At 52.7% G+C, this 11,809-nt stretch overlaps 1 long non-coding RNA gene across 1 annotated transcript in view; it reads left to right on the top strand.

Annotated features, from left to right (window-relative positions):
- The first annotated feature begins 759 nt into the window (after positions 1-759).
- LOC137306491 (uncharacterized) overlaps positions 760-11,809 on the top strand; it is a 51,668-nt gene continuing 40,618 nt past the window's right edge. Inside the window, exon 1 of the long non-coding RNA XR_010958891.1 lies at positions 760-1,323. This is a non-coding gene — a long non-coding RNA (uncharacterized lncRNA). The remainder of the gene's footprint in view (positions 1,324-11,809) is intronic.

Genomic DNA, 11,809 nt, shown 5'->3' with positions numbered 1-11,809 from the left:
AGAGACAGAGACAGTAGGAGAGAGAGAGTGTGAGAAACAGTGGGAGAGAGAGAGAGAGACAGTGGGAGAGAGAGACAGAGACAGTGGGAGAGAGAGAGAGAGTGAGAGACAGAGACAGTGGGAGTGAGAGACAGCGACAGTGGGAGAGAGAGAGAGTGAGAGACAGAGACAGGAGAGAGAGGGAGAGTGAGAGACAGTGGGAGAGAGAGAGAGGGAGAGACAGAGACAGTGGGAGAGAGAAAGAGGGAGAGAGACAGAGACAGTGGGAGAGAGAGAGATAAAGGAGAGAGACAGAGAGTGCGAGGCAGAGACAGTGGGAGAGAGAGAGAGACAGAGAGGGAGAGAGAGACAAAGGAGAGAGACAGAGAGTGAGAGACAGAGACAGTGAGAGGGAGAGAGACAGAGAGATAGTGACAGAGAGGGGGAGAGAGAGGGGAGAGATAGAGACAGAGAGGGAGAGACAGAGACAGTGGGAGAGAGAGAGGGAGAGAGAGAGACAGAGAGGGAGAGACAGAGACAGTGGGAGAGAGACAGAGGGAGAGAGACAGAGAGGGAGAGACAGAGAGTGTGAGGCAGAGACAGTGGGAGAGAGAGAGAGACAGAGAGGGAGAGAGAGACAAAGGAGAGAGACAGAGAGTGAGAGACAGAGACAGTGAGAGGGAGAGAGACAGACAGAGAGAGAGAGAGACAGAGAGAGAGGGGAGAGAGATAGAGACAGAGAGAGGGAGGGAGAGAGAGACAGAGAGAGAGGGGAGAGAGATAGAGACAGAGAGAGGGAGGGAGAGAGAGACAGAGACAGAGGATGAAAGCACAGATTTGGCAGTGAGCAGACTCCAGCCCCTAACGCAGGGGGAATTTTCCCCTCTTGGCCCCTTCCCTCTGACGGGAGGGGTACGATGCCTGGGAATCTTGCCTTCGTCTCCCCATCTTTGTGCCTGAATCTAAAATAAGTGCGTCAGTAGCACATCAAGACGAAGGGGAGAGAAAAAAAGACAGCGTTGGAGGGGCCATTAATAAAAGATCCTGGATTTCCAAAAGAAAAAAGAGCAAAGTTCCCTGATGCTGCCTGGCTGACGGCTGATTTCCCTGAGACGGAGGGAAGGGGGAAAGACTGAAGGCAAAGATTGCGGGACAATTGCCTTTTTTATTGGGGAAGAAGCAGAGAGACAGAGAGAGAGAGACAGAGAGAGGAGCCTGGGCTCGCCGGCCAGCGAAGGACGAGCTGCCGCTGATCGCACCACAATGGCTTTCACATTTGCAGCTTTCTGCTACATGTTAACTTTGGTGCTTTGTGCGTCTCTCATCTTTTTCGTGATCTGGCATGTGAGTGTTACAGTTCAATCGCCACTCTTTGATCTATTAACGCAGCTGTGTGTTTTGGGGAGGGTTTGTTTGAGGGGTGTGTGTGTGTTGTGTGTGTTGTGTGTGCAGAGAATTGAAGAACAAAAGGTTGTGATGGGGATAAATCCCCCAACACACGCACCAAACACACACACACCTACACACAGAATACACACACATATACACCGACACACAGAATATATACACACACACACACACACCTACACACAGAATACACACACATATACACCGACACACAGAATATATACACACACACACACACACCTACACACAGAATATACACACATATACATACACCTACACTGATACACACACAGTCACAGGCACACACACGCATAGATACATACACCTACACCGGTACACACACACACACACGCATAGATACATATACATACACCTACACCGGTACACACACACGCATAGATACATACACCTACACTGATACACACACACACAGAGTCACAGGCACACACACACACACACCTACACCGGTACACACACACACACACACACACATACATCGATTCGGCACAAACACACAAACTGATACATGCACACACACCAGACAAACACACATCAGCACACACAGACACACAGTCACAGACACACATCAACACATGCACACACACAGACTCACACACAAACACACAGAGATAAAAACACACACAAACACACAGACTCACACACAGATAAAAGCACACAGACAAACACACAGAGATAAAAACACACACACAATCACACACACAGACAGACAGATAAAAACACACAAACACACAGCTGAAAACACACACAAACACACACAGACGAACACAGATAAAAACATACACACACAGACAAACACACGTAGCAATTGGCTGCCTGGGGAGCAGGCACTGGAGAGATTAGTTGAGATTTGCTTTATTTGGAGCCCTATCTGGTCTGCTCTATAAGTGGAAGTGAATGCCGGTTGCCTCGGCAACTGCCTCTGTTTACAATGTGTATTGGTTCTAGCTGTCCCTTGCTAATGGATTTAACCCTGCTCCTGCCTCACCCGACCCCAAGCACTTGGCTGCCGCAGCCTTACAGGACTCCCCGGTGTTTTACCAGCTCTCACTAATGCCCGCCCTCCCTCCCTCCCTCCTCACTCTCCCTCCCTCACCCACACTCCGCCTCTGAGTTGGTGAGTTAATATGAGGTGGTGGGGGGGGCGAGAGGTAATGCACAGGAGCTTTGGTGAGCTCCCCAGAACTGGCCATTCTATATGTGTAAACCTACATAGTGAGCGTCAGCAGGTCATTAGGCCCGATCTGATCCCCCGACAACACACGGACACACACACGCACACACATGTGCACGCACACAGACGCACGCACGTGCACACGCCCTCACCCACGCGTGCAGGCAGACAGGAATGCAGACGTGCACATGTGGACGCTCGCTCACGCACGTGCTCACACACACGTGTACACACGCGTGTGTGCACACACACACGTGTGTGTGCACACACACACACGCACAGGGCGCTCTTGTTATACTCCCTGTGCCCACAGGGTGGGGCACTGGATGGTGCCACAGGTTAATTGGCCCCAAGTTGGGACTTCCCCCACCCCCTCCATGGGAGAGTTCCTGATCTCAGTCTGATGGCACAGCGGGACAGCACAATCAGGGGAGGGGGGGGGGGAACAGTCCACCCCTGGGGATGACCCGCAGGGCCGATCCCCCCCATTCCAGTGCCAGACTCCTGAGCTGTGAGGGAAGACTTGGGACTTTCAGCTTTGGACGGATCGCATGACAGCAAATGGCAGAAAATAGGTAACCCCCACCTCCAGGGGCATCAGAGGGGGCGGTGCCTCACACCCCTGGCTCAGTGGGTCTCTCTCTCTCTCTCGCCTCCGAGTCAGAAGGTCGTGGGTTCGAGCCCCCACTCCAGAGACTTGAGCCCCATAATCCAGGCCGACACTCCCAGTGCCAGTACCGAGGGAGTGCCGCACTGTCGGAGGTGCCGTCTCTCGGATGAGACGTTAAACCGAGGCCCCGTCTGCCCCTCTCAGGCGGACGTAAAAGATCCCACGGCCGCTATTGGAAGAAGAGCAGGGGGGGGGAGTTCTCCCCGGTGACCTGGGGCCAATATTTATCCCTCAACCAACACCTAAAAACAGAATATCTGATCATTATCACATTGCTGTTTGTGGGATCTTGCTGTGCGCAAATTGGCTGCCGCGTTTCCTACATCACAACAGTGACTACACTTCAAAAGTACTTAATTGTCTGTAAAGCGCTTTGGGACATCCTGAGGTCGTGAAAGACGCTATATAAATGCAAATCTTTCTTCTTTCTTTTATGTCACGTTGCAGGTGAAAGGTCAAATCTGGGTCAATACTTCAGACTCAAGCATTAGAGTAGGACAGGGAGGGGGGAGGGCACAGGGTCAAACTAAGGAGAGGGGAGTTCAGGGGGCAAAACCCCTCCGAATCATTTAGCATTCAGTGTGCCCATGTTCACACTCACACAAACACACGCACACACCTACACACGCAAACACACGCACCTACACACAAACACACGCACCTACACACAAACACACGCACCTACACACACCTACACACGCAAACACACCTATACTCCCGCCACACACACACGCACACACCTACACACGCAAACACACGCACCTACACACAAACACACGCACCTACACACACCTACACACGCACGTGCACGCACACCTACACACGTAGACCAACACGCAAACACACAAACGCACACCTATACACCGACACACACACCTACACACTCACACACATAAACACACGTGCACAAGCGCACGCACACACAAACACACACACACCTACACACAAACGCACAAACCTACACACGTAAACACGCACACCTACACACGCAAACACACACACCTACACACACGTATGCACACAAATGCACACACACACAAACACGCATGCATACACCCGCAAGTGCACACATATGCACACACACGCACTCATTAACACACATGCACGCACACATACACACACCTACACACGTATGCTCACGCATTAACACACGTGCACATGCACACACATGCATATACACACATAGCTACACACATGCATGCATGGGTGCACACATAAACACACATGCACACACACACAGACAAACATGTACACACACATGTACACACACACACACACACAGATAAATGAGTACACACACACAATTTCCAGTAAGAGCCACTGGACAGCGATCAGGAGCAGACCCGGGATGATTATTTACCCCTCTCCCTAACCCAGGGGCACTGAGGCCAATCACAGTGCATCCCCCAACCTTCTATTACTGCCCTTAGTTTAGATCAGAAATCTCTGAGCACAGAACTGGGGTCAAACATGGGGTCAAGATCCCCTTTTATAACAGAGTCAGGCAGCAAAGCCAGCCTTTGATTGACTACAATACAGGACCTTGGAGCAGGAGGGCAATTATATTCTGGTGGGGTTCACTGGAGAGAGGGGGATGGAGAGAGAAAGAAACAGACAGAGAGAGAGAGAGACTGATAGAGAGAGAGGGAGGGAGCGGGGAGAGAGACAGATGGAGGAAGAGGGGAGAGAGGAGGTAGAGAGAGGGAGAGAGAGGGTAGGGGAGAGAGAGGGGAGGGGAAAGAGAGGGAAGGAGGAGAGGCAGAGACATAAAGCGGGGAGGCAGCGAGTGAGAGTGAGAGAGAGAGATATGGAAGGGGGAGAGAGAGATGAGGGGAGACAGAGAGAGAGAGAGACAGAGAGAGAGAGTGATATGAGGGGAGACGGGGAGACAGAGATACAGACAGAGAGAAAGACAGATTGATAGAGAGAGAGAGATAGAGAGAGAGACAAAGAGTGAGTGATATGCGGGGAGACAGGGAGAGAGAGAGAGTGAGTGATATGCGGGGAGACAGACAGAGAGAGAGACAGACAGAGAGGGAGTGATATGCGGGGAGACGGAGAGAGAGAGAGAGAGAGTGAGTGATATGCGGGGAGACAGGGAGGGAGAGAGAGAGAGAGAGTGAGTGAGTGATATGCAGAGAGACAGGGAGAGAGAGAGAGAGAGAGAGAGGGAGAGAGAGAGAGAGAGAGAGTGATATGCGGGGAGACGGAGAGAGAGAGAGAGAGTGAGTGATATGCGGGGAGACAGGGAGGGAGAGAGAGAGAGAGTGAGTGAGTGATATGCGGGGAGACAGGGAGGGAGAGAGAGTGAGTGAGTGAGTGATATGCAGAGAGACAGGGAGGGAGAGAGAGAGAGAGAGAGAGTGAGTGATATGCGGGGAGACAGGGAGGGAGAGAGAGAGAGAGTGAGTGAGTGATATGCAGAGAGACAGGGAGAGAGAGAGAGGGAGAGAGAGAGAGAGAGAGAGTGATATGCAAAGAGACGGAGAGAGAGAGAGTGAGTGACATGCAGGGAGAGAGGAAGAGAGGAAGAGAGAGAGCGAGAGAGAGCGAGAGAGAGCTCTGCAAGGGGAGACAGGGAGAATACGTATTAGGCAGCTGTGGGCCCCTCCCATTCCCTATATTAGCAGTGTTGCCATGGCACCCTTAAAAGGGCAGCATCATCACTTCAAGGGGATTTAGGCAGGCCCAGGATAGATGCGCTGTTCCCCTCGCAGTGCGAGGCGTTGGCTGTGAGGCAGATCTATTTTTAAAGACGCGTCTTACAGGCGTAGCAGGGATCCAGTGATGCCCTGACATCGCTACCCCAGCCCACGCCCCTCCCAGTGCCCCCCCCATTCCCGTGTCCTTGACCACCAGCGTCGGAGCACGAGGGCGACAGGCGCTTTTAAGTGTTGCGCTCGGAGGTGCCATTTTGGAAATGGAATTCTGAGCGTGTTATATTCAGTGATGTGGGGAAGAGGTGAGATAGAACGGGATAGATTTATATTTAGAAAGGAAGGACTCCCATTTCTACAGCGCCTTTCATGACCTCAGGACGTCCCAAAGCGCTTTACAGCCAATTAAGTATATTTGAAGTTTAGTCACTGTTGTTATGTAGGAAACACGGCAGCCGATTTGCGCACAGCAAGATCCCACAAACAGCAGTATGACAATTAGGTGTTGGTTGAGGGATAAATATTGTCCAGGACACCGGGGAGAGCTCCCCCCTGCTCTTCTTCCAATAGCGGCCGTGGGATCTTTTACATCCACCTGAGAGGGGCAGACGGGGTTTAACGTCTCATCCGAAAGACGGCACCTCCGACAGTGCGGCACTCCCTCAGTGCTGGCACTGGGAGCGTCGGCCTGGATTGTGGGGCTCGAGTCTCTGGAGTGGGGGCTCGAACCCACGACCTCCCGGCTCAGAGGGGAGAGAGTGATACCGACCGATCGAGCCAAACTGACAGAGGGAAAAATACACAGCTGGTTTGCTGTTTGATGGCGTGAGGAGGGGGAGATTGTTTACTGCCTCTCTCCGATTGAGACGGGAGGTCACGCAGTGTGCTCCTGGGGGACCTTCACTGCCACTTTAGCCTGGACAGATTGTCTGGAGCTGTTCCTCCAGGTTCCAAACCCACTCTGTGCGGAGTTCACTTACCTTTCACCCAGGGCAGTATTTTGGGGTACTGCAGGGTTAGGGAGGAAGGCGGGGTGGGCGGGCAAATCGGCCAGGGCTGCTGGCACCTCACCACTATTCCCTGACCCTTTGGGGGAGTGCGTGGAGGCTGAGCACGGGCAGGTTCGGAGCGGGCTGCGACGCCCCCCGTGGGCGAACAGCCGGAGCGCTCGGGGCGCGCGGACCCCGTCGGAAGACGGGCAGGTGGTCCTGGGGCCAACGCTGCCCACTCAACCAACACCACCCAAGTGACCCGACTGCTGTTTGGGGGAGCTTGCCGCCTGTAAAATCGACTGCTGCGTTTCACCAGTGGCCGTAAAGCGTTTCGGGAACGTTTGCCAAGAGACGTGTCGTCGAATCTTACAGCGCAGGAGGGGGGAGGCCGTTCAGCCCATCGTGCCTCTGCCGGCTCTTTGCAACGAGAAATCCAATTAGTCCCACTCTCCCTGCACTTTCCCCCGTAGCCTTGCAAATTGTTTCCTTTTCAAGCACGCATACAATTTTGCTTTTAAAGGCTGCAATTCCAGTGCATGGTTCGATATAATTGGAGAATCATTTTAGCAAGCATTCAGTTAACTTCTATTACTGACGCAGGAGCTGAATTCTCCCTGGCCCTCTCCTCCCCTGCACCCCCCAAACGCACACAATGATCCTTCCTGCGTTCTGCGGCCCCTTTCGAAATAACCCGAATTTGGCAACAAAAAAAAAAATTGGGAGCGTTAACATCTGCTCATCCCTTTAATTACTGAGATTATGTTAATGTGCAGTGTTTGCTCTCATGAATATTCAACGCCCCCCCCCCCCGCCCCCCCCGCCACATAGTTTCAATTCAGGGGTTGACTTTATATTTCTCGCTCTGCTCCTCTTCTCCCTCGAAGGCACTCGCCCTCCGTTACCTCGCCTGTTTCCTCGTGGGTCGGCCCCAGGCATCGAGAGCTGTCCCACTGTGGAAGGGGACGCCTCAGCCTGGCCTCGTCCCGTCCGGTTCCACCGGAGCTGGGTCGTTGCTAAGGCCACGCAGCAAAGAGGCCATTCAGCCCATCGCCCCCCGTGCCCTCTCCCTGAAAGACCCCGCCCCTCAGTCCCATTCCCTAACCCTTTCCCCATTCGGCCCATCCAACCCTGTGCCCTCTCTCCGAAAGACCTCTCCCCTCAGTCCCATTCCCCTACCCTTTCCCCATTCGGCCCATCGCCCCCGTGCCCGCTCTCTGAAAGACCTCTCCCCTCAGTCCCATTCCCCAACCCTTTCCCCATTCGGCCCATCGCCCCCGTGCCCGCTCTCTGAAAGACCTCTCCCCTCAGTCCCATTCCCCTACCCTTTCCCCATTCGGCCCATCGCCCCCGTGCCCGCTCTCTGAAAGACCGAGCCCCTCAGTCCCATTCCCCTACCTTTCCCCAGACCCTATTAAATTATTATTTTCAAATATTTCTTCCCTTCCCTTTGAAAAGCTGTTGTGGATTCAGAGTAAAACTCTCAGTGTTCCTGGTCGGACAGTCCATGTCCTAACAACACTCTGTGTAAAAACACTCTCCTAACCTCTCCCCTCATTCGATAGGTGATGATTTTAAATAGATCCCCTCCAGGTACCCATTCACCGACCAGTAGGTTTAGTCACGGATTGCCTGAAACTCTCCTTTAGACTGTCAGCTGCGGCTCAGTGGGTCTCTCTCTCTCTCCCCTCTGAGTCTGAAGGTCATGGGTTCGAACCCCACTCCAGAGACTCGAGCCCCATAATCCAGGCCGACACTCCCAGTGCCGGTACTGAGGGAGTGCCGCACTGTCGGAGGTGCCGTCTTTCGGTTGAGATATTAAAACAAGGCCCCGTCTGCCCCTCTCAGGTGGACGCCAAAGATCCCACGGCCACTATTGGAAGAAGAGCAGGGGGGGAGTTCTCCCCGGTGTCCTGGGCCAATATTTATCCAACATCTAAAAACAGATGATCTGCTCATTCTCACATTGCTGTTTGTGGGATCTTGCTGTGCGCAAATTGGCTGCCACGGTTCCGACATTACAACAGTGACTACACTTCAATAAAGTACTTAGGTCCATGGAATTTGCTGCCCCAGGAAGCTGTGGAAGCTACATCATTAAATAAATTTAAAACAGAAATAGACAGTTTCCCAGAAGTAAAGGGAATTAGGGGTTACGGGGAGCGGGCAGGAAATTGGACATGAATTTAGATTTGAGGTTAGGATCAGATCAGCCATGATCTTATTGAATGGCGGAGCAGGCTCGAGGGGCCGATTGGCCGACTCCTGCTCCTACTTCTTATGTTCTTATGTTCATCAGCTGCAAAGTTCTTTGGGAGGTTGTGAAAGGGGCTGCATTAGGGAAACTGCTTTCATTTTCATAATTTCTCTCCACAGCAGAGCACACGGAGAATGCTGAGTCGAAAACGGAGCAGAAGATGCGGGTAGAGTGAGGGAGAGTGCAGAGAGAGCTGCAGGGCAGGGGATTGGGGTTCGGAGGGGAGGAGAGTGACTGACCTGGGCAAGGGGGGGCATACCGGAGGAGCTTTACTCTGTATCGAGCCCGTGCTGTACCTGCCCTGGGAGTGTTTGATGGGACAGTGTAGAGGGAGCTTTACTCTGTATCAAACCCGTGCTGTACCTGCCCTGGGAGTGTTTGATGGGACAGTGTAGAGGGAGCTTTACTCTGTATCTAACCCGTGCTGTACCTGCGCTGGGAGTGTTTGATGGGACAGTGTAGAGGGAGCTTTACTCTGTATCTAACCCGTGCTGTACCTGCCCTGGGAGTGTTTGATGGGACGGTGTAGAGGGAGCTTTACTCTGGATCTAACCCTGTACCTGCCCTTGGAATGTTTGATGGGACAGTGCAGAGGGAGCTTTACTCTGTATCTAACCCTGTACCTGCCCTTGGAATGTTTGATGGGACAGTGCAGAGGGAGCTTTACTCTGTACCTAACCCGTGCAGTACCTGCCCTGTGAGTGTTTGATGGGACAGTGTAGAGGGAGCTTTACTCTGTATCTAACCGGTGCTGTACCTGCCCTGGGAGTGTTTGACAGGACAGTGTAGAGGGAGCTTTACTCTGTATCGAACCCATGCTGTACCTGCGCTGGGAGTGTTTGATGGGACAGTGCAGAGGGAGTTTTACTCTGTATCTAACCGGTGCTGTACCTGCCCTGGGAGTGTTTGACAGGACAGTGTAGAGGGAGCTTTACTCTGTATCGAACCCATGCTGTACCTGCGCTGGGAGTGTTTGATGGGACAGTGCAGAGGGAGTTTTACTCTGTATCTAACCCGTGCTGTATCTGCCCTGGGAGTGTTTGATGGGACAGTGCAGAGGGAGCTTTACTCTGTATCTAACCCGTGCTGTATCTGCCCTGGGAGTGTTTGATGGGACAGTGTAGAGGGAGCTTTACTCTGTATCTAACCCGTGCTGTATCTGCCCTGGGAGTGTTTGATGGGACAGTGCAGAGGGAGCTTTACTCTGTATCTAACCCGTGCTGTACCTGCCCTGGGAATGTTTGATGGGACAGTGCAGAGGGAGCTTTACTCTGTATTTGCCCTGTGCTATACCTGACCTGGAAGTGTTTGATGGGACAGTGTAGAGGGAGCTTTACTCTGTATCTAACCCGTTCTGGACCTGCCCTGGGAGTGTTTGATGGGACAGTGTCGAGGGAGCTTTACTTGATATCTAACCCGTGCTGCACCTGTCCCTGGCAGTGTTTGATGGGACAGTGTCGAGGGAGCTTTACTCTGTATCTAACCCGTGCTGTATCTGCCCTGCGAGTGTTTGATTTGACATTGTCGAGGCAGCTTTACTCTGTATCTAACCCGTGCTGTACCTGCCCAGGGAGTGTTGATGGGACGGTGCAGAGGGAGCTTTACTCTGTATTTGTCCTGTGCTGTACATGCCCTGGGAGTGTTTGATGGGACAGTGTAGAGGGTGCTTTACTTTGTATCTAACCCGTGCTGTACCTGCCCTGGGAGTGTTTGATGGGACAGTGCAGAGGGAGCTTTGCTCTGCATCTAACTCATGTTGAACCTGCCCTGCGCGTGTTTGATGGGGACAGTGTAGAGGGAGCTTTACTCTGTATCTAACCCTGTACGTGACCTGAGAGTGTTTGATGGGACAGTGTAGAGGGAGCTTCACTCTGTATCTAACCCGTTCTGGACCTGCCATTGGAAAGTTTGATGGGACAGTCTGGATGGTGCTTTACTCTGTATTTGCCCTGTGCTGTACCTGCCCTGGGAGTGTTTGATGGGACAGTGTAGAGGGAGCTTTACTCTGTATCTAAGCCGTGCTGCACCTGCCCTGGGAGTGTTTGATGGGACACTGTAGAGGGAGCTTTACTCTGTATCTAGCCTGTGCTGTACCTGCCCTGGGAGTGTTTGATGGGGCAGTGTAGAGTGAGCTTTGCTCTGTATCTAACCCGTGCTGTACCTGCCCTGGGCGTGTTTGATGCGACAGTCTAGAGGGAGCTTTACTCTGTATTTGCCCTGTGCTATACCTGCCGCTGGAGTGTTTGATGGGACAGTGTAGAGGGAGCTTTACTCTCTATCTAACCGGTGCTGTACCTGCCCTGGGAGTGTTTGGTGGGACAGTGCAGAAGGAGCTTTACTCTGTATCTATCCCGTGCAGTCCCTGTCGCTGGAGTGTTTGATGGGACAGTGTAGAGGGAGCTTTACTCTGTATCTAACCCGTGCTGTACCTGTCGCTGGAGTGTTTGATGGGACAGTGTAGAGGGAGCTTTACTCTGTACCTAACCCGTGCTGTACCTACCCCTGGGAGTGTTTGATGGGACAGTTCAGAGGGAGCTTTATTCTGTATTCATCCCGTGCTGTACCTGCCCTTGGAGTGTTTGACAGGACAGTGTAGAGGGAGGTTTACTCAGTATCTAACCCATGTTGTACCTGGCCTGGGAGTGTTTGATGGGACAG

This window comes from Heptranchias perlo, chromosome 43 (assembly GCF_035084215.1).
Source record: "Heptranchias perlo isolate sHepPer1 chromosome 43, sHepPer1.hap1, whole genome shotgun sequence".
Taxonomy (NCBI): Eukaryota; Metazoa; Chordata; class Chondrichthyes; order Hexanchiformes; family Hexanchidae; genus Heptranchias; species Heptranchias perlo.
Note: the sequence above shows the minus strand (reverse complement) of the source record. Positions and strands in the feature narration are given on the sequence as shown.